The sequence below is a fragment of the Numida meleagris genome, chromosome 1 (genome assembly GCF_002078875.1).
Source record: "Numida meleagris isolate 19003 breed g44 Domestic line chromosome 1, NumMel1.0, whole genome shotgun sequence".
Taxonomy (NCBI): Eukaryota; Metazoa; Chordata; class Aves; order Galliformes; family Numididae; genus Numida; species Numida meleagris.
In genome coordinates, this window is record NC_034409.1 from 70,686,941 (window position 1) to 70,705,203 (window position 18,263).

At 43.9% G+C, this 18,263-nt stretch overlaps 1 protein-coding gene across 9 annotated transcripts in view; it reads left to right on the plus strand.

Moving 5' to 3' along the window:
* PRR5 (proline rich 5) overlaps nucleotides 640–18,263 on the plus strand; it is an 86,369-nt gene continuing 68,745 nt past the window's right edge. Inside the window, exons 1-3 of one of the 9 annotated variants that reach the window (XM_021392862.1) lie at nucleotides 669–704; nucleotides 1,004–1,084; nucleotides 3,111–3,194. The gene's annotated coding sequence lies outside the window, so the exon portion shown is untranslated. The other 8 variants (XM_021392858.1, XM_021392908.1, XM_021392918.1 and 5 more) reach the window with 8 other exon arrangements.

Here is an 18,263-nt window from a genome sequence, read left to right on the forward strand (position 1 = left end):
CGATTTGTGTAGCACCTGCTTTGCTTTAAATCGCCTCAGAGTGTACGTTGTATCCCGTAACTCAGATCAGAACTACCAAGTGCAGACCAAGCAAAACCGCAAGTTGTGACACAGATCCGCAGGGCTCACTCCAGCCGGGCAGCGTTTTGCTCTCCCTGCGCCGGGCGCACCCTCCCGCACAGCCTCGCCCGGCGCTTCTGCACACGCGAGTCCGTGGCGCGGCTCAGCCTGCACCCTCCTTCCAGGGGTTCAGCGTTCGCGCCTTCAGCCCAGCCTGCAGCTGCCTGGGGCAGAACGGGTCTCCCCCGCGGTCGGCAGCTGCCCCGCAGTCCGCCTCGGAGGCTGGAGGCGCTCAGTCCCGCCTGTTCCCCGGTTCCATAGTGCATCGCACCCGGGCATCCCCGGCACCGGACGGGCAGGCGGGGCGGGAAGGCGCGGCCGATAAATGACAGCAGGGCCCCGCGGGCGCTGCGGCATCGGGGACGGCAGGGCGGGACCGCGGCCGGGGCGTGGCGGATTTGGGTTTCAGGGGGTCTGGGGCTTTTTCTAATCCCCCCTCCCAGCGGTGAGGCGGTTGCCTCGCCCCCGCGGTTCTCCCCGCCCCGCTCCGCCCTCGCGGCCGCGCATTGTGCGGCGCGGCGCGGCGCGGCGCGGCCCGCACTGAGCGGCCCCGGGAGCGCGGCCGCTGCCCGCGGCGGAGCACGGTGAGCGCGGCGGGTCCGGGTCCGAGTCCGAGTCCGAGTCCGAGTCTGGGTCTGTCCCTGTTTCTGTCCCTGCCCGGAGGACGGCCCCGGTCCCAGCGGGGGCGCGGGGTGTCCCATCAGTGTTGGGGCTCTCAGCGAGGTGGGTCAGCTCCGGGCTTTGTTCGTCCCTGGGAAGCAGAGCCACGTTTCTCCCTAGTGTGGTGCTTCTATTAGTTCCAGACCTCGAGCTCCCAGTTCTTGCACACCGCGGGGCTGTTGGGTTAGTGTTTGTGCAGACGCTCATCTCCTTTCTCTTGCAGTCTGAAATAGCTGTCTCAGGTAACGAGTCGTCTCTAAATGTGATTCCTGTGGGCTGACTGCTGTGAGCCTTATTCACGCAAGTAAGATCTGTATGCATGAGTAAGATTTTTTACAGAATGATTTTGCATGTTTCCATCCTGAAGTGTATAATAATCTCTGATAGCTTCTGCAGAAGATGGGCTCGGTGTGTTTCAGTTTCAGTATGTGTGTGTGTGCGCGTGTGCAGGTGCTGATAATTTTGGCAGTTTATCGCTGATCATTGATAAAGGTCCGATGTCTTCTTTTTCTACAAAGAATACATTAAGTTGGATGCAATCCAGCGTTTAATATTGTAGAGGCAACAAGAGCAGGCAGCCTGAGGAAAAGGATCAAGGAAATGATTTAGCTTTTCTACTGCTTCTAATTCCCAGCCAGTGTGCTTTTAAGCATTTCATTTGAAATCGCAGGAAATGATCAGTTTTTGCATTTATCAGCATGCTGATTAATTACCAAGAGACACATTTAAAACTAAATTTTGATGCTTCATTTAAAATAAATGGTTTTCTGTTTCACTGTGTCTCACACATGTATTAGCTTTACAGAAAGAAGAATAGTAGGTGATGATGAGGCAGCCTTCTTACAGTTTGAATAATAGAAGTAGTTCAGTATAGGCCAGCTGTGAAATAAGGCACTCTTGGCATCTAGGACATAGGTGGATTTATGACTGTGGTGCTGCCTTGCAGAACTGTTCCTTGGTCATAATGCCTTCCTTAGCCAAAGAATAGCTCATCTAAAACTTAGTTCTTTTTTTTTCCATGTTAGTCCATTAATGTGTTACTAGAAACATGTATTGACAGGGATTTCATACTTGTAATACACACTATTGATTGAGTGATGTAATGCTTCATTTTTCTTTTTCTTATTAATAATCTAACTAGGGGAAGACTCTCGAAGGAATATGGAATTAAGATGTGTTCCCAGAGAGTGTGCAGTAAAGAGACACTGCAAAGCAGTGTAGGAGGAATTTCCGAAAAAACTCATTGCCCAAGATGGAGCTGGATTTTTAGCACTCCTGTGGTCCAGAATAAACTCCCAGATTCTTGATTCTTTCTCTTTAGTTCTCAAGCTGTTGTATTTAGAGCTCTTCGGAAGACCTTGACGGAAACATATTTGTGTCAACCAGTAGTGCAGGTCAAGTTCTGAGTCTCCAGCACTCCAGAAAATCAAGCCCTGAGCAGTTAAAAAAATCTGATCCTTCAGTTACAGTCACCCCTCTTCTTCACAGAGTTCTATTATACAAGCAGTGTCTTTTAATTTTTATGGCAGAATTATAGTTGTATAATGTAGCCACAATAAAGAAAGCCAGCAAAGTTACCTTTTTTTTTTTTTAATGTAAAAACCACCAGGATTAATAAACAGCTCTATAAACACATGTGATAAAATGCAAGATCTGTAAGAGAACTCTTAAGTGGCAATTAATCTTTTAAGAAAAACAATAGGTAATGGCTAAAAATAGCATTTCCTGTTTCAGCAATAGAACTAAATATTGTAGTGGATATTAGCTGGAACAAGGTAGATTGGTTCAGCACTGAAGGCTCTGATAATTTGTGCCAACTGACACGGGCCTACTTCTTTGTTTTCCTTTAAAGCATCATTCTTGCATGTGTGATAATAAACCGCAAAAGCAAAGCAAAAAGTGTTCTCCAAGGGGAAGATCAGAGTTTTTTTGCTGTACAATAGTGGTATTATAATTTCTGGAGCATATTCTGATCTCGTATAACTCAGTGTAGGACGGCTGAGCTGTGTTCAACTTGTGCCTAGATTGGTCCTGTACATGGGAAGGAGCATCCTCGCACCAAAAGGAGAATGGTTAGATCTGATTCTGATCATCTAATGGTGTTTAAAGTTCTTTAGCACTACTGCTAGAAAAATGTCTTCATAGTCATGTCAATGGAAAATTTTCCTTTCCTGTAGCCATGACCAGTGTCTGAAGGATCTAGAATTTGCTGCCTACATCTGTGGTCCGGGACTCACTGACACTGAGCAAAATGAAGAGAGTAACAATGACAAATGCTTGTTGAGAAGTATGTCCTCCTGCTACTGTTTGTTTTTCTCATGGTTTCTTAGGACAAGAATGGTGAGTTTGAGGTGTGGAGAAAACAGTGATTAATTAGTTCACACATATCTACCTCCGAGAAGATGGACAATACTGTGAGTCTTATGGATTATTTGAATTAAGTATTACTATTATAGACATTAGTTGCCTGTTCAAAAATTGTGTGTTTCAAGCTGTTGGTGACATTAAAGTGTTGCTTAAACTGTGATTTAGGTCTGTTTCAGCAGAAAGGCCAATGGAAGTCTTTTAGTAAGGAAAAACATAATAGGTAAAGATTTTTCTATTCAAGCATTTATTTTAGCAGCTGTGAAATGTATGTATATGGGAGGGAGGAAGAGGGAGCTGAGTTAGAAGCCGTGGTGTAAGGTAAAATTCTGATATCCTTTCGTGCCACCCTGCAAATACATATACATCTAAAATTTTCAGTCAAGCTAAACTGTAGGACCGGTGCAGAATGCTAAACAAAACCTGACAGCTAAATCAGAAGATGCCACATAATGATTCTGGGCATTCCCATGCTCAGACAATTGAGTTTAAGGTTGTTACTTGTAATGATTATTGATCGGAGAGGAAGACATGTTTGGGGAAAAAATGAGACATCCATTTTATTCCAAGCTATTTTCACTTCAAAGATGTTTACGTTCTGTCACATTACCCTGTGACTGCTGGAAGGCTCACCGGAACTGTAAAACTCAAATCCCTTCCTGCCCATCAGCTAGCTACAGTATACGCCTTTGTGTTGGTTGGGCTGAAATTCTGTCTGCCTTGAGAGGCTGAGGAGCAGTCTGGGGCTTTGCACTGGATGAAAGATATTGGGTATCATCATGTATGTTCTCTTCATGCTGCTTGAGCGAGCAGGCAAAGCTGCAGCTCTTTTTGGAAACTTGGTGATGGATGAGAAAAAAATGCATTTATGCTTACTACCAGTGTAACGTAAATGTCAGGATGATGACAATCAGGAAAGGAACATGAAAGACATCAGAAGAGCATGATGCATCTTATATGCAGATGTGTAAAAACTTCAGTGCCTGCAGCTTCTGGAAGCGAAACTTCCCTCAGTGTTGGCAGACCAGCAGCAAAGAATGACCTGAGGAGCCTGGGGAGTGGAACAGGGCAATAAAATGAGCAAGGCTACTTGCAGTGAGTGCAGTGAGTGTATGAAGGCATACTAAAAGTCACGGGGCTAAAACAGATGGAGGGCTGTGGCAGTGAAGCAGCAATGTAAGGCGGTGCATTTGTCTATGATATCCTGGTTGTGCATGAAAGAGTAATGGGCTTTGTGTGTATGCTGTGGGTGCAGTGTGCTCCCTGGGTTCAACATAAAGATGCCTGCGTTTTGAAAGCTTGGGAAGGAAGGGAAAAAAACTGATCAGGAAACCAAACAGACTGAATTAAGAGGAAATGCTTAGTGGTGATTTCAGGTGCAGATACCTCAGAGAACATCATTTAGCCTTTGCAAGGAGGTGTAACTAGCCTTAGTGGGATGCAGATGGAAATGTAACTCAAGCATCAGAAAAGCTTCTTGCTGGGATGATGCTAATGATGTTGGTCTATGCTTGGCTAAAGAGGAGCCAGCAGTGTGCTCAGGTGTCCAAGAAGGCCAACGGCATCCTGGCTTGTATCAGAAATAGTGTTGCCAGCAGGAGCAGGGAAGTGATCATCCCTCTGTACTCAGCTCTGTTGAGGCAGCACCTTGAGTACTATGTTCAGTTTGGGGCCCCTCAGTACAAGAGAGACATTGAGGCCCTGGAGCATGTTCAGAGAAGTGCAGCGAAGCTGGTGAGGGGTCTGAAGGATAGGCTGAGGGAACTGGGATTGTTCAGTCTGGAGAAGAGGAGGGTCAGGGAAGACCTTATTGTTTTCTACAACTCCCTGAGGGGAGGTTGTGGTGAGGTGGGAGTTGGCCTCTTCTCCTGGGTAACTAGCAATAGGACTAGAGGGAATGGCCTCCAGTTGTGCCAGGGGAGATTGGGGTAGATGTTAAGAAAAACTGCAAAAACAGTGGAGTCACCATCCCAGGAGGTGTTCAAGAAACATTTAGATGTTGTACTAAGGGACATGGTTTAGTGGGGAATTATTGGTGGCTGGTGAACCATTGAACTGGATGATCATAAAATGGCCTGGTTTGAAAAGGACCTCAAAGATCATCTAGTTTCAACCCCCCTGCCATGGGCAGGGTCACCAACCACTAGATCAGGCTGCTCAGAGCCACATTCAGCCTGGCCTTGAATGCCTCCAGGGATGGGGCATCCACAATCTCCTTGGGCAACCTGTTCCAGTGCGTCACCACCCTTTGAGTGAAAAACTTCCTCCTAATATCTAGCCTAAATCTCCCTTGTCTCAGTTTAAAATCATTCCCCCTTGTCCTATCACTATCAACCCATGTAAACAGTTGTTCCTCTCCTGTTTTTATGCTCCCTTCAAGTACTGGAAGGCCATAATGAGGTCTCCCTGGAGCTTTCTCTTCTCCAAGCTAAACAAGCCCAGCTCTCTCAACCTTTCTTCATAGGAGAGGTGCTCCAGCCCTCTGATCATCTTAGTGGCCCTCCTCTGGAACCATTCCAAGAGCTCCACATCTTTCTTGTGCTGGGGGCCCCAGGCCTGGACACAATACTCCAGATGGGGCCTCACAAGAGCTGAGTAGAGGGGGACAAACACCTCCCTTTCCCTGCTGGCCACCCCTTTTTTAATGCAGCGCAGAGCATAGTTGGCCTTCCAGGCTGCCAGCACACACTGTTGGCTCATGTCCCGCTTCTTGTCCACAAGGATCGTCCACCATGATATCGGAGTTCTTTTCCAACCTTGGTGATTCTATGATTCTAAATAATCTTCCATGAAAAATGCTGGTAGCACTGTTGGTTTGGGGATTTCTAGATATCTAGATAGAAGGGATTTCTCATAGCCCTGGAAGATGTTCTGCAGGGCTGGCAGCTCAGTGTCACTTTCTCCCTGGCTGAACGTTGCCTAGGGATTGGAATGGAGATGTCAGAAATGAGACTGTGCAGCTAACAGGCCTACTGCTCTGCTTAGAGCCCACTCCTGGATCACCCATGCGGCCTACTGAGAGGGACAGGCCACCCCACCAGCCTGGGCTAGGCCTGTGGGGAGGGAGGGGGACTGGGTGAACTGATAGATCCTGTGCCATCTTTAGCTCATAGGAGCCTGCAATCCAGGAAATACAGGAATGTGTGTCTTGCTGGCAGCTGAAATGCATGCCGTTACTCTGTAAAACAAATGTTGTAGCATATGATACGCCTTTCCGATCGCACCACAAGGAAAGATAGGAGGGGGAAAGAGATGGGGGACAGTTTCTGGTGGTGAGCACAGCAGGCTAGAAATATTGCTTTGTTTACATTGATTCTGCTATTTTGTGTTATTGGATCCATGTTATATTCTCTTGAGGAAAATCTGTAAAGTAGAAGACTCAGGGCATTTTCCTGCTTTCAAAAAGGATATTACTGGAATATAGTTACCTCTTTGCTGAGTCCTGTAATAGACACAACATTGTGTGCTTGCTGAAGTGTGAAAAGCAACTTCAAAGGGGCTATTCTAGAATCTTGGGCAACGCACAAACAGATCGGAAAGGCTGAGGGCCGTGATCCGAAACACACTGCAGCCAGGGGAGGGATGGCTGCTTTGGATGAATGCCAGGGATTTTTCAGTCCAAGATCTTATGTTTGCTTGCTTGAATTTAATCAGTTTATTTGGGTTTAAGGTATTATTTAGAACATGGTTCCAAGAATATGAAGGGATTGTGATTTCGAACATAAACCTAATTAATTTTGTGGCACTACTATATAGAATTGGTTATTCTCCTGTTCCTTTCTTCAGATATACAGTTGATCTGTTCATGAACAGAGACAACTGAATGGCCAACTAGGATAATAACATACTTTTCTTAGGTGGTTTGGTGTCTTTAACATATAATCTTTCCTCCACTGCATTTCTTGTCATATCCTGGAATAGCCTAGGGTTTGTATAAAGTAGACGTGCTCTTACTGTAAGAAGAAGTGGAGTCACAAATGATCTAAGATGGTATGTTGCTGCAAGGTAGGGGGGAATGGTTTTTTTCTGATCCATAGTGACTGCTTTAAAAATTGGAGATTGTTTGACTGTCTTCAGCGTGAATGGTTTATTGGAGTGCAGGCAGGGAAAAAAAAAAAAAAGCATTTACAAAACTGGCTTGCAGATGACCCTCCTTTTATAATTAAGTGTAACTTGAGTCCCAGAATTTGCTCATTGGATGACTTGGAACCAGTTCTTTGCTTCCTGCATTGTCCATTTTGAAGTGAAAAGTAAGAAGAAATGAAACTATGATTTTTTTAAATTTATTTTTTGTCTTGATTTCAAAGGAAATCAGAAGGCTTAGAAAAATTTAACATTCTTCCAGAACATGCATTAATCTTGCTTGGATGTGCTTATCCAACCCCTCTATAAGCCAGTACTGCTGTTTTTACCACTGTTTCAATTTTTCTTGCTATAAAATATCCTTTCAAGGATCTCTCCAGAAAGAATAAAAGGTGACTCTTCCTTTGGTTACCTCCTTCTACTCTGATTTAGAGAAATACCACCAAACTGGTTGAATGTGGCTATTTTTGTTGATTCCAATGAATAAATTCACATACAATTCTAAGAGAAACATCCACTGTTGCCTGCATTATTTTCTGCATTACTTTATATATGTGATTTGGTTTTATAGTATTAATTTGCTATTAAAATATGGGCATTACTGATTACATACAGAGAGCCTTGACTCGCTCTTGATTGCTCCACTGGTTGGCAGCAAGGCATTGTGCTTGTGCAGGAATGGAGATGTTATCAGAATTTAACATTTGCCAAAGGCCATTAGGACTTCTTGGTTTTGATTTTTAAGTTACCTCTGAAGTACTCAGCAAAAGCCACTGGCAGCGGGTTATCATACTAAGTAGACGTCTGGGTTGGCTTGGTATAACAAAAACTCTAATCCTAAATAAAGCAATATTCCTGGTGTAAGTTATCCTTTGGTGTATCCTATCAGAGAGGCCCATTCAAAATGCCAGGAAAAAGACATTCTTGTGGTAATTCTGGCACCCTTGAAGATAGTAAGTATTGGAAATTTTGAAAGTGAGTCTGTTTTCATAAAATGTCCAAGCCAGTTTTGTGTAACTGAAACACTTGGAAAGTGTTTCAGATAAAAAGCCAGAGGTTGGCTCAAGTGTGTGAGATTTACTTGTGTGGATCAAATTTGGCATTCCAGCATGCTTCCAAATTTAATTCTGTAATGTGCAATTCCAGCATCAGTAATTTTTTTTTATTTTATTTTTTATTTTATTCTGCATTACTTTTGTTCATTCATCACTATTAAGCAATTTCCTGGGGACACTCAGGCTTAAGAGTGTGTTTGCATGACTACCAGAATTGTCTGCGGTTATACAGACAGGACAGAAAGTATTAAAGAGGGCTGTAAGATATTTTTTCCCTGTCTACAGCACTGTATACACTTTGTTACAGTCATCATGGGTTTCTCAAAATTTTCCAGAAGGTGTAATGTGAGGAATGATCCCAGCAATGAAAGAGATACAAGGTTTATGCTAGTGTAATCATATATAGTAAATTCCTTTCTTTTGCTGTTTTTAGGGTCAAGTTTTTAATATTGGTAACACACTACTGGCACTGCTCCTTTTAACTCTTTTTGCTGGAAAGAGTATCCAAAAGAGATCTACTAGCTGATTTAAATTCAATTAACTCAATTCTCCTTTCGTAGAGTTTTTAACAGTGTTTAATGAGAGATGCAACTGAATGGCAGAGCTATTATTCTCCCCCTCAGTGCACTGGGGTCTCTCCTGAAGTCCTGTGAAGGCTTTTTGATCACTCACATTCTAATCCTGTCCCTCAGAATTATTTTTTGGCATATGAGGAGTCCTGTACATACTAATTTTGGAAGTCTTAGTCATGCTTATTTAACAAATGGTTCCAGTTCCCCATTTATCTGCTTTTGTATCTATTGTTTATTGGTACTTTTTAATTGAGTCTTTAAACCCTTGGGTTCAGGAGCTAGGACCACCCTGCCTTAGGCAGAATACAGACACAAGACAAATTCTCAGCTGATGCTTTAGCAGCATTTAGATATCCTAGGGAGTAAATATCCACAACTATTGCAAAAACAAGCTTTGTGTCCTATGGATATTGAATGCTGCAAAGAGTTAGGCTTTATAAAGCCTTCATTTCGTCTGTGTGCTTAGGCAGAAACATGATGCTTCTTCTCACATTCTCTCTGCCTTGCTTTTCCTCTCATTCGCGCACAGGAGCTGATGAATGCTTTAGGCAAAGCTTGCCCCTCCTATTGTCTTTCTTGTTTGCTTGTTTGTTTTGACAGCTTCTCTATTCAATGTTAAACAACAGGAGAAGAAAATAACTGCTAAAAATAAAGATACTCTATTTTCACGTAATCTTGTGAAAAAGAACATTCTGTTTCCTGCACAAATGGTCAAACTGTGAGATTCCTTACTGGCCCTAACTTCTGTAATGGCAGGAAGAATGATGAAAGCCTGCTGAAATTAGGAATCATGGCACTGTAGAACGCAACCCCCTCTATGTATAATACTTCGTACCCTCTGAAGACTTGAGCTGGGAGCATGATTTTCTAGGCATTTGGATTTGAAGCAGAGCTTGGGGGTGTCAGAGGGCAGTTAGCTGAACCCAAAAGCATTTTTTGTTTTCTCTTTGATTTTCCATATGGGCCTCACCTGCACAGTCACACAGAGGGACACGCGTGGATGTACGGTCTGTAACAGACTGAGCATGAATGTTGATGCTGCTCTTAAAAACAGGCCACCCCTGTGCACTTTTTCTGCAATGCACTTATGTAGTCATGTATGCAGAATGTAAATCCCTCAAAGACATGCCAGCTATCTAGAGGTTGCCTATGCTGTGTTGGTGCAACTGATGAAAATAGTATATGGTGCTTCCTATTCTTTCTGGCATGGAGGGGCATGTCCAGACAGACTTTGGCATCTTCTGTCCTGTCAGTCCCATTGCCAGCAGGTGCCAGGAAGGATGGACATGGCTTAGACATATGTAAAGAGGTGTACCCTTTAATGCTTCTTGCTTTGTGCTCTTCCAGGAAATGCAGGTAATGAAACAGGTGACATATCTATTGGAATTCCTAGTCTTTCAATCTGAGCTTTCCAGAGACTGGCTAGATATGTATGACAGAGCCCTGAAGAGCTCAGAGTGTCTTTTATCCATGTCTGCTACTGAACTATATTTACATACCATGGGGCTGGATTACCTGTGGTTTGATCTTTGGGTGCAGATCTACCGCTGTATGATCCCATAGAAAGGCTAGAGGTGTGTTGTGGTTTAGGGTGGCCACAGTGATGAGAAGAGCTTCTGGAGGGTCCTAAGGGCCTCAGGAAATTTTTGCCACTGCTTTGTCTGGCTCCAGCAGCTCTGTGCACGTGTTTTGTGATCTCAGATATAAACGAAATCATTTGCTTAGGTTCCCTCCCTTGTCCTTTTTTCTTTTTGTTTTTTAATAAAGTCCTCTGCATCTTCTGTGCTGCACAGTTCCCTGCCTGCCTCTGCAAATGAGGCAATAATGGAGTAGATTTATTAAGCTGATAGATTAAAGAACAGGAAATAACAGAGGATTTAGTGGAATTTGAACGCAGTTGTGACCTATGAGGAATACTGTGGTGTGCTCGAATAAAGTCTGGATGGTGCTAGTGGTCAGGGTGGTCGAAGTCATATGGGACTTTGAAGTTATTTAAGAGAAAATCACTTTGCTTGCATTTTAAAAACAACGTGTTGTTTTGCTGATTCTGCAGCAAAGCTCCTATCTTCCCAACCTTGAACAGAAAATAAAATACCTTTAGCGTGATGCAGGTCCCTCTCCAGTCTGTTTAGTTGTGAATTTGCAACTTCTTTGCTTGCTGCAAAAAAGGAACCCGAGTGGTTTGTGGTGCTCTGGGGCTGGCAGATGCAGATGAGTCTTGGTGCTGGTGGCTTGCTCTGTAGCACAGAGCAGGATGCGATGAGCCAGGGCCTATGTATGCTGTTCTGCTAGCGGCTGGGCTGAAGTGTGGGAAGCACTTGAGAAACAGTTTGTCTGAGCAACTGCTGAGAAGGTAACACCCACTTTTAGAGTAGCTAAAGTATAAATTGTGTCCATGGGCAGCACAATGTACCCTTTCCTTTGGGTATTTTTATGCAAACACGGCTGTCTCATGCTGTAGCTAATGCCTGCAGCGCCGACGGTCAACTCTTGTGCTGTCCTAATTCCTATCCTGTCCTCTTCCTCACCTTCTCCAATTACTTTTCAGTTTCGTCTGTTTAAGAGCTGTAAATTACTACAGTAAACGTGTGACTCTCAGGGGATGTGTTTATCTGTGGCTGATGTTACTGAATTACTGAGTGGAAATGTGCAGCAGTGTAGAAGATGAAACTATTTGTATTAAGGATGCTGGCCCATCCAGGGGTCTTTTATTTTCTATGGAGTGGAATGGCACATATAGCAAGCTTGAGGATATGTATGGGAAATATTTACTGCAGCCTTTATGCATGAAATGACTTGAGGGAGGACACAGATCCACGGGCCCTGCTGCACCTCAGTACGCCTCAGTGAACTGCTGTGCAGCCCCAGCACTGAAGTGGGAGATGCACATTTGGCACCACATTGTTTGGTGCAGCTGCAGCCTTGTGCATCCTCCCAGCTACTGTGGTACTGGGATGGCATAGATGGAAAACTGCCTTCCAGCTCTCCCTCCAGTGAGGCAGTGCCTTCTGCCATACAGCCATTTGGTTGTATTTTTTTTTTGTGAACAGCAACTCATCTTGCATTGTATTGGGCAATTCAGTGTTCTCCTTGAACCTCTGGTCTCGTCATTTTTAGGAGAAATTTTCCCAGGGTGGAAATCAGATTCGGTAAAAATGAGGAACTAATACATATGAGGGTTATGCCCTTCTTTATATGCTTGATTTTTTGAAAATATAGAAAGTTACGTTCCATTGCCACAGTAAATCGGTTAAGGCGAGAGGGGCTTTTGAATTTCAAAACCTGGAGACTTCTGTCCAAATCCCACTGCTCTGGGAACATAGCAGATCCTTTCAGCTCTTGAAGCTCTGCCTGCAGATCACTTGAAAAAAATGGATGTGGGGGAAGAAGCATTCCCTTGTGTTTTATTTTATTTTTCACCTTTGAGGGCTATTTTTGTTTGTGTATATCTTCACTTCTTTGAGCATCATTATAACAACAGAAATTATATTTTAGAGAGAGTGTGTATCTTCCTCTGCTCTTTAATTAACAGATGAGAGCCACCAACCATCACCCAAGGGTATTCCAGCAAAACCAAGACATTTCTGGTATATATATATATATATTTATGTGGTAAACATGCAGAAGTAAAAAAAATAGAATTTATAGCTGCAATATAATTTTAACAGTAGCCTTTCAACTTCCTAGCCATCAGAATTAATTTGGAGTCAGGGCAGTTGTTTCTAAGTTGCCTTTCATTTCTAAGTTGCCTTTAAATAGAGAGCTGAGGGGTGAATGTGCCGCATGTGCTTCCCATGAAGAATGGGGCAGTGCCATCCTGCCGTGGGGCAGCTGTGCTGCCGTTGTCTTGGTGAGGTCTTTAGAGCAACAGGCTGGCGCAGTGCAAAACAAGTGGGCTCCGCTGGTCTTTTCTGGTGTCTGGCAAAAGCCTTTTTTCTCACTTTTTGTTTGAAAATGAGGGGATACAGGGAAGATTTTTTCTTTTTAATTCCATGTTGTGTAGCTTGCTGCTGTAAGATTATGTGGAAACTCTTCTGCTACTCTAATTACCCATGACCAGTTGTGCCTAGACCATATCCTGGGAGAACATATGCTTCTGTTTTTGCCTCTGCTAAAGTAACTTTTTTTGTGATGCCTTGCCATATCACCTAACTCAGGGAGATTTTGGTCTATGGCTGAGACCCCCACAGTTTAATGCAAAACAATAGTAATTCAAATTCCTTAAATACAACTACTTTTGTGCGGCTTTGTAAATGCTCAGGAGCCTGCTTGATAAAATTTGGAGGAAAAAATGTCTGACTAGTAGTTAATTTTTACTGAGGTGCAAGTGCCTGTGATGTTCAAAGAGATTTTCCCTGAACCAAATGTGAGAGACAGTGCCTCGGCTTGCACCATCTCCTGAATAGCTTTCAAGTTTGGGGTTTATGTTCTTCGGGGGGTTTTCCCTGACACTTTCCTTGAGTGTTAACCTCTGGCAGCTTTCCAGCATTGTTCTCTGAAAGGGTAGAGCAGCGCTTTCACTGCTAATTCAGCAGAGATAGAGTGATAGCGCTGGTAGGGGCTGGTAGGATTGCAGCTGGAGCAGCTTCAGGTTGCGGTTCCTTCCCATGAATGTGCATGTTCCTTGCTTGCTGAAGATAACTGCTGCCAGTGTTGGCCATCACTGTTAAGGATCTCCGTTCTGATTCACTTTTCTTTCTTTGTTATACAACTGATGCTCAAATGTGAATGCTGAAACCCTGGCAAAAAATCTATTTGTTATCAACACTAGGCAGATGATTATAACTCTGTGTAATGCAGAGCAGCGACAAACAAGGCTCCAGCTAAATTCCCCATTAAAGCACTAACCAGCCAACATTGTCCACCAATACAGTTCTGACAAGCTTCACAGTGTGCCTTCATATCCAGACTCTTCCTTCTCTTTGGTTATCACCTAGCTTTTGCTATTGTAATACTGGGTTTTCATAAGATTTCCCATGCTGTAAGATCTGTGGTTGAGCTGTGTTGTTGGATCTGAGATCTGAGTTGTGTTGCTGTTCAGTGACTTGTGATACTGATCTCCAGCACTTCCCTTGTTTTCATGGAAGCATGAAAGTAGCCAACTAATATGGATCTCCAGCTGGGCCACCTTTTTTTGAAGAAGCATTTGTTCTTGATGTAAGTGACTTCTGCTGCTTGCACAGGGTTGTTTCCTGGTTACAAAGGAGTTGTGGAAAGCTGTAAGCTCTCAGGGTTACATTCAAGTTTGTAGCTTTGCATTCTGGGTGCAACTCTTGGGTGGTACAAGGAAGCCTCTTCTGGATTACTAAAAGGAGGTACAGCAGAGATACTGTGTGGTCATGTACGTCAAAGCCTGCTGTAGACAGTTTAAATACAGAGCCCCTCTTTTCCCCACCCAGTTGCTGCTTAGCCTTGAGTTGTTCTCACATATGCCTGCTTTGCTGGAGAGGATAGTGCTCTCCAGCCCAGTACTGCCATGGGGTGCTCTTCTGCCCTGGGCATCAGGATTGCTGCAGCTGGTGCCTGCTCTAACCCTGCCACCTGCATCTGCCAGGCAACCTGCTTGCAGCATGTCATAGTGTCTGAGCAGGAGCTTGGATGGATTTCAGTACATTCATTTCACACCAGCACAGCAATTGTGTTGGGGCAGAACTGGAGTGATGCTGTGAGTCTGAATGTATTTGTCGGCAAAACGTTCATTTTTTTGAATGCTCAATGTTGGTTTTCTAGCAGCTCTTTTCCTTTCTGCTTGGTCAGAAGCTAATGCTTGGGAGCTTCATTTGTTATGGATTTTTACCACGTATTTTGGTACACAGTCCAGAAGTTCACAGAGCTCTCTGCAGCTAGGTTGGTGGTATGTCTTCCCTCACTGGAAACAAATTCATCCATCCATTCATGTGTAAAAATCTTAACTGTCATGGAAATTTTGGTAGGAATGTGACATTGCAATCGAGGGTCAAATCTCTCAGGAACACATTATGGCAAATTAAAGGGTTTTTTGTTTGCTTGTTTTTTTGTTACTCTGGGTGATGGTATCTTTCTCTTTTGAAGTTGTATAAAACTTCAGCCATGTTAGGAGCCGGGTGGTTTTCTGAAACAACTTATTGCTTTTATGGAATGGAGGAGAATGAGGAAAAGTTTTTTTTTTTTTTTTCTTTTTTATTGGTGAATCAAAGACCTTCTTTTTTATCTTTCATATTTTTCTAATACAGTTGTTTTGGTTGGTTTTTTTTTTTTTTTTTTTTTTGGTCCAGCTGACACCAGGTTAGCACTCAAGAGTGTCTTGAGGCTCTTACATTCATATGTCCATAACAGCAGCAGGCTGGGACAAAGCAGTGCTGTGGTGGTTGACAAAGTGATGCTGTATCCGGGCTACGGAGAGACAGAAGGGAGACTTAGTGCTACAGCTGCTCTTGCACTTACTTTGTGGTGATAGTGCCTAAGCAACATATGAACAGGACTACACTGTATTAAGCTTTATTGAAGTACATAAAAATGCACACTCAAAAAGTACCTACATACGTGCACGTATATATGTACATGCATTCACAGTTAATGGAACGGAAGAGGTCTGGTGAGGAGATCATTCACAAGTAGCACTGGTGGGGATGCTGTAGCTTCCTTTGATTGTCTGATATGTTCCCAGTGTTGGCTGGTATGGTCTAAGTCTTAATGAACAAGTATGCTTTAAATTAGTCTCTAATAAATCAGCAGCCATCCTGCAGGAATGGCTTACAGACTCAGCCCTCTTTGGCTGACAGTCTCGGTTTCCTTCCTGGATCTTGTGGGGTTGGTGAGCCAAAGGAGCATAGCACCAGCCTGCTGCTCGCCTGCCAGCCCTCCCCATCCTGGAGCAGCTGTGCAGCAGCAGTTGCCATCTGTCTGGGTGAGGACAGATTGCTCACACAGAGAATCAGGAAGTAATTATAAAGTGAATCTCATTTGCTCTTTGAGCACATGGAAGTCCAAGCAGCTCTCCCTCCCCCTCCCCACAGAAAAAGGAAGAAAATGACAGGAGTGAAATGCAGGAGAGGAAAGGCACAAACTGCTGTCTTCGCCATCCACCCGCCTTGAGCTGCTCAGCTGATCTACTGCTGGCAGATTGCACTCTCCTCACTCAGTGGAGATGGCTGAGGGGGCTGTGCAGAGAGCCCCAGGCTCTGGAGATTGAGGCTGGTAAATAGCCTGCTCGGATTGCGCTGAACCAGAAGACACAGTTTCTAGTTGCTCTGAATCCTTCAGTATCCTCTTCTTCCCCTCATTTCTTTCTTCTCTGCCCCCAGGATTTGCCCAGAATTTGGGAGCCAAATGTACTTTCAGTACAGACACTTTTTCTGGATCAAATCCTGTACCTCTGAGTACACCATAATCAGTTTTGGAGCATTAACAGGTTATCTAGAAGTACAGGCCGACTGCCAGCTGTAGCTGCAGTGAGACAACTTCTGTCCTGAGCAAGTGGAAGAAGCACTCGTTTTATTTGTCAAGCTGTATTTTGCATTTACTGCTGTGGAGATCTTGAGAACAGGTAAATGTGGGCTTCAAGGTGATGAATACTAGGAACTAAACAAAAATACTCAGGGTGTGTTTGTGCTTTTGAGAATAGCTTTGGATACATTCCTTGACATCTCAGATGTAAGGAGGCCACCTCTCCTCTCTGGAGCCACACACTCTTCAGAGGGGTCTCAAAAAAACCTGGCTCCTGGTCCAGTGTCTGCTGGTGGCAACAGAAAATACCTTGTATACTCAATATAGAAAAATTAAAATCCAGCACAATGCTATTTCTGGTTTTCCTCCCATGGTGTTACTAATGATCATAGAGCTTTTCCACAAATCAGTCACTGGCAAGTGTCTCTTCCTGAGCCTGAGTACCTCTCAGGCAGTTGTTAATCCCCAAGAATATCTCTGTGCTGTAGTTATTACTGAAAAATGTTATGTTTTTTAGGGGCTCTGTGTGCCTCTTCCCTAACTGTCCAAAGAGGTGATGTTGGGGGAACATTACAGCTCCCTAATACTTGCACTGTAGGGCTTCATATTGATGGCTCAAAATTATGACTGACTTGAATCGAGGTGAATTTTGTGATGGTCCTGTAATTGTGCTTCTGTTTCTCTCTTCTTTTTGGTTCATTTTATTTCCCACAAAATTGTTCCCTCTGTACTGCACCCTATCTTGGCACAGCTGCAGCACATCCAGCCTCTGGCTAGTTTCAGGAGGAAGGATAGAGCCATCTGAGATCCAGTTTGTTTCCTCCGGATGCTGTTTTACTCCCTGCTATCCAGGCATATTGTCCTCACTAGAGATGAGTCAAAAACTTCTTTTATATAATTTTCTCCATCTATTATCCAAGGCTTCTCGGGGTCTCAGGTGTACACTCTGAGAGCAGGAGTAGGTGCAGACTGCAGAGCCCTGCTCTCCTCTTACGGGTTTTGCTCAAGAGGCTTTGTTCTGAGCACCTGCTTCTCATGTGCTGGAAGAAGTCAGCTGATCATACAGTAGAAATATCAGAGGAAATTTGAATCACTGCCTTCAGCTGTTTGCTACCCTTCAAAATCAGCAAGGCTGGTAGAGCACTAAGCATCTCCCTATTGCATCTGGCAGCTTCACCAGAGCCTCACCTTCCTTGGTAGCAGACCTGGAACCGTAGAGTTTTGCACAGAAAGTGACCCAGGTGACAAGTCCCCTATGTTGGCTTTGCTTTGGTAGAGGAGGGGGAGGGGTGATAGTGTTGTAATTTCTTAATCTTCTCTTTCCAGATGGAAAACATTTTTAGTGTACGTAGAGTGAACTGCCTATTTATGGTTCTTTTGGGGGTTTGTTTTTTCCTTTTCTCTTGCATTATCAAATGCTAATGGCAATTATTTTTGCTTTCAGTATGCATGACTGTGGGGTACTATCCATGCAAAGACAGGACTCTCTTTTACCAGCAGTCAAAGCGATCCTGGAAATGAGGAACTATGACATATCACATGTTTTTTTGTCCAGTCCAGAAAAGTTCTGAGCCAGAACGCTGACGATTTGAGTGGAGTTCGTGTTAATGTTGGTGGACCTTAGAGCATGTTCAGCAGAGTGTATAGATTTGTGAAAAAAGAAAAAATAAAGTTGTCAAAGAGAATTGCAGGATATGACCTTGTCATTCCTATTTTCCATGCAGATTCAATATTATTACTGCATTCAAAATGACTTTTGGCTCTGTTCTGTTGTCAGATGCCTCTCTCTGCCTCTCCTTTACTTCTTCCAAAGCTTGCTCATTGCTAGGAGTGATGGGTTGGAGAAGGCAGTGATTTGTTCCTCTTAGCTGCTTGTGACTCTCAGTTGTCTGGGATCCATCAGTCTCTTAATCCCTCCGTAGAGGCCTGCTGTTGTTCTCATAGGAAGCTGCTTCTTGCTGTGGATGTTTTTCATGTGTGCTTC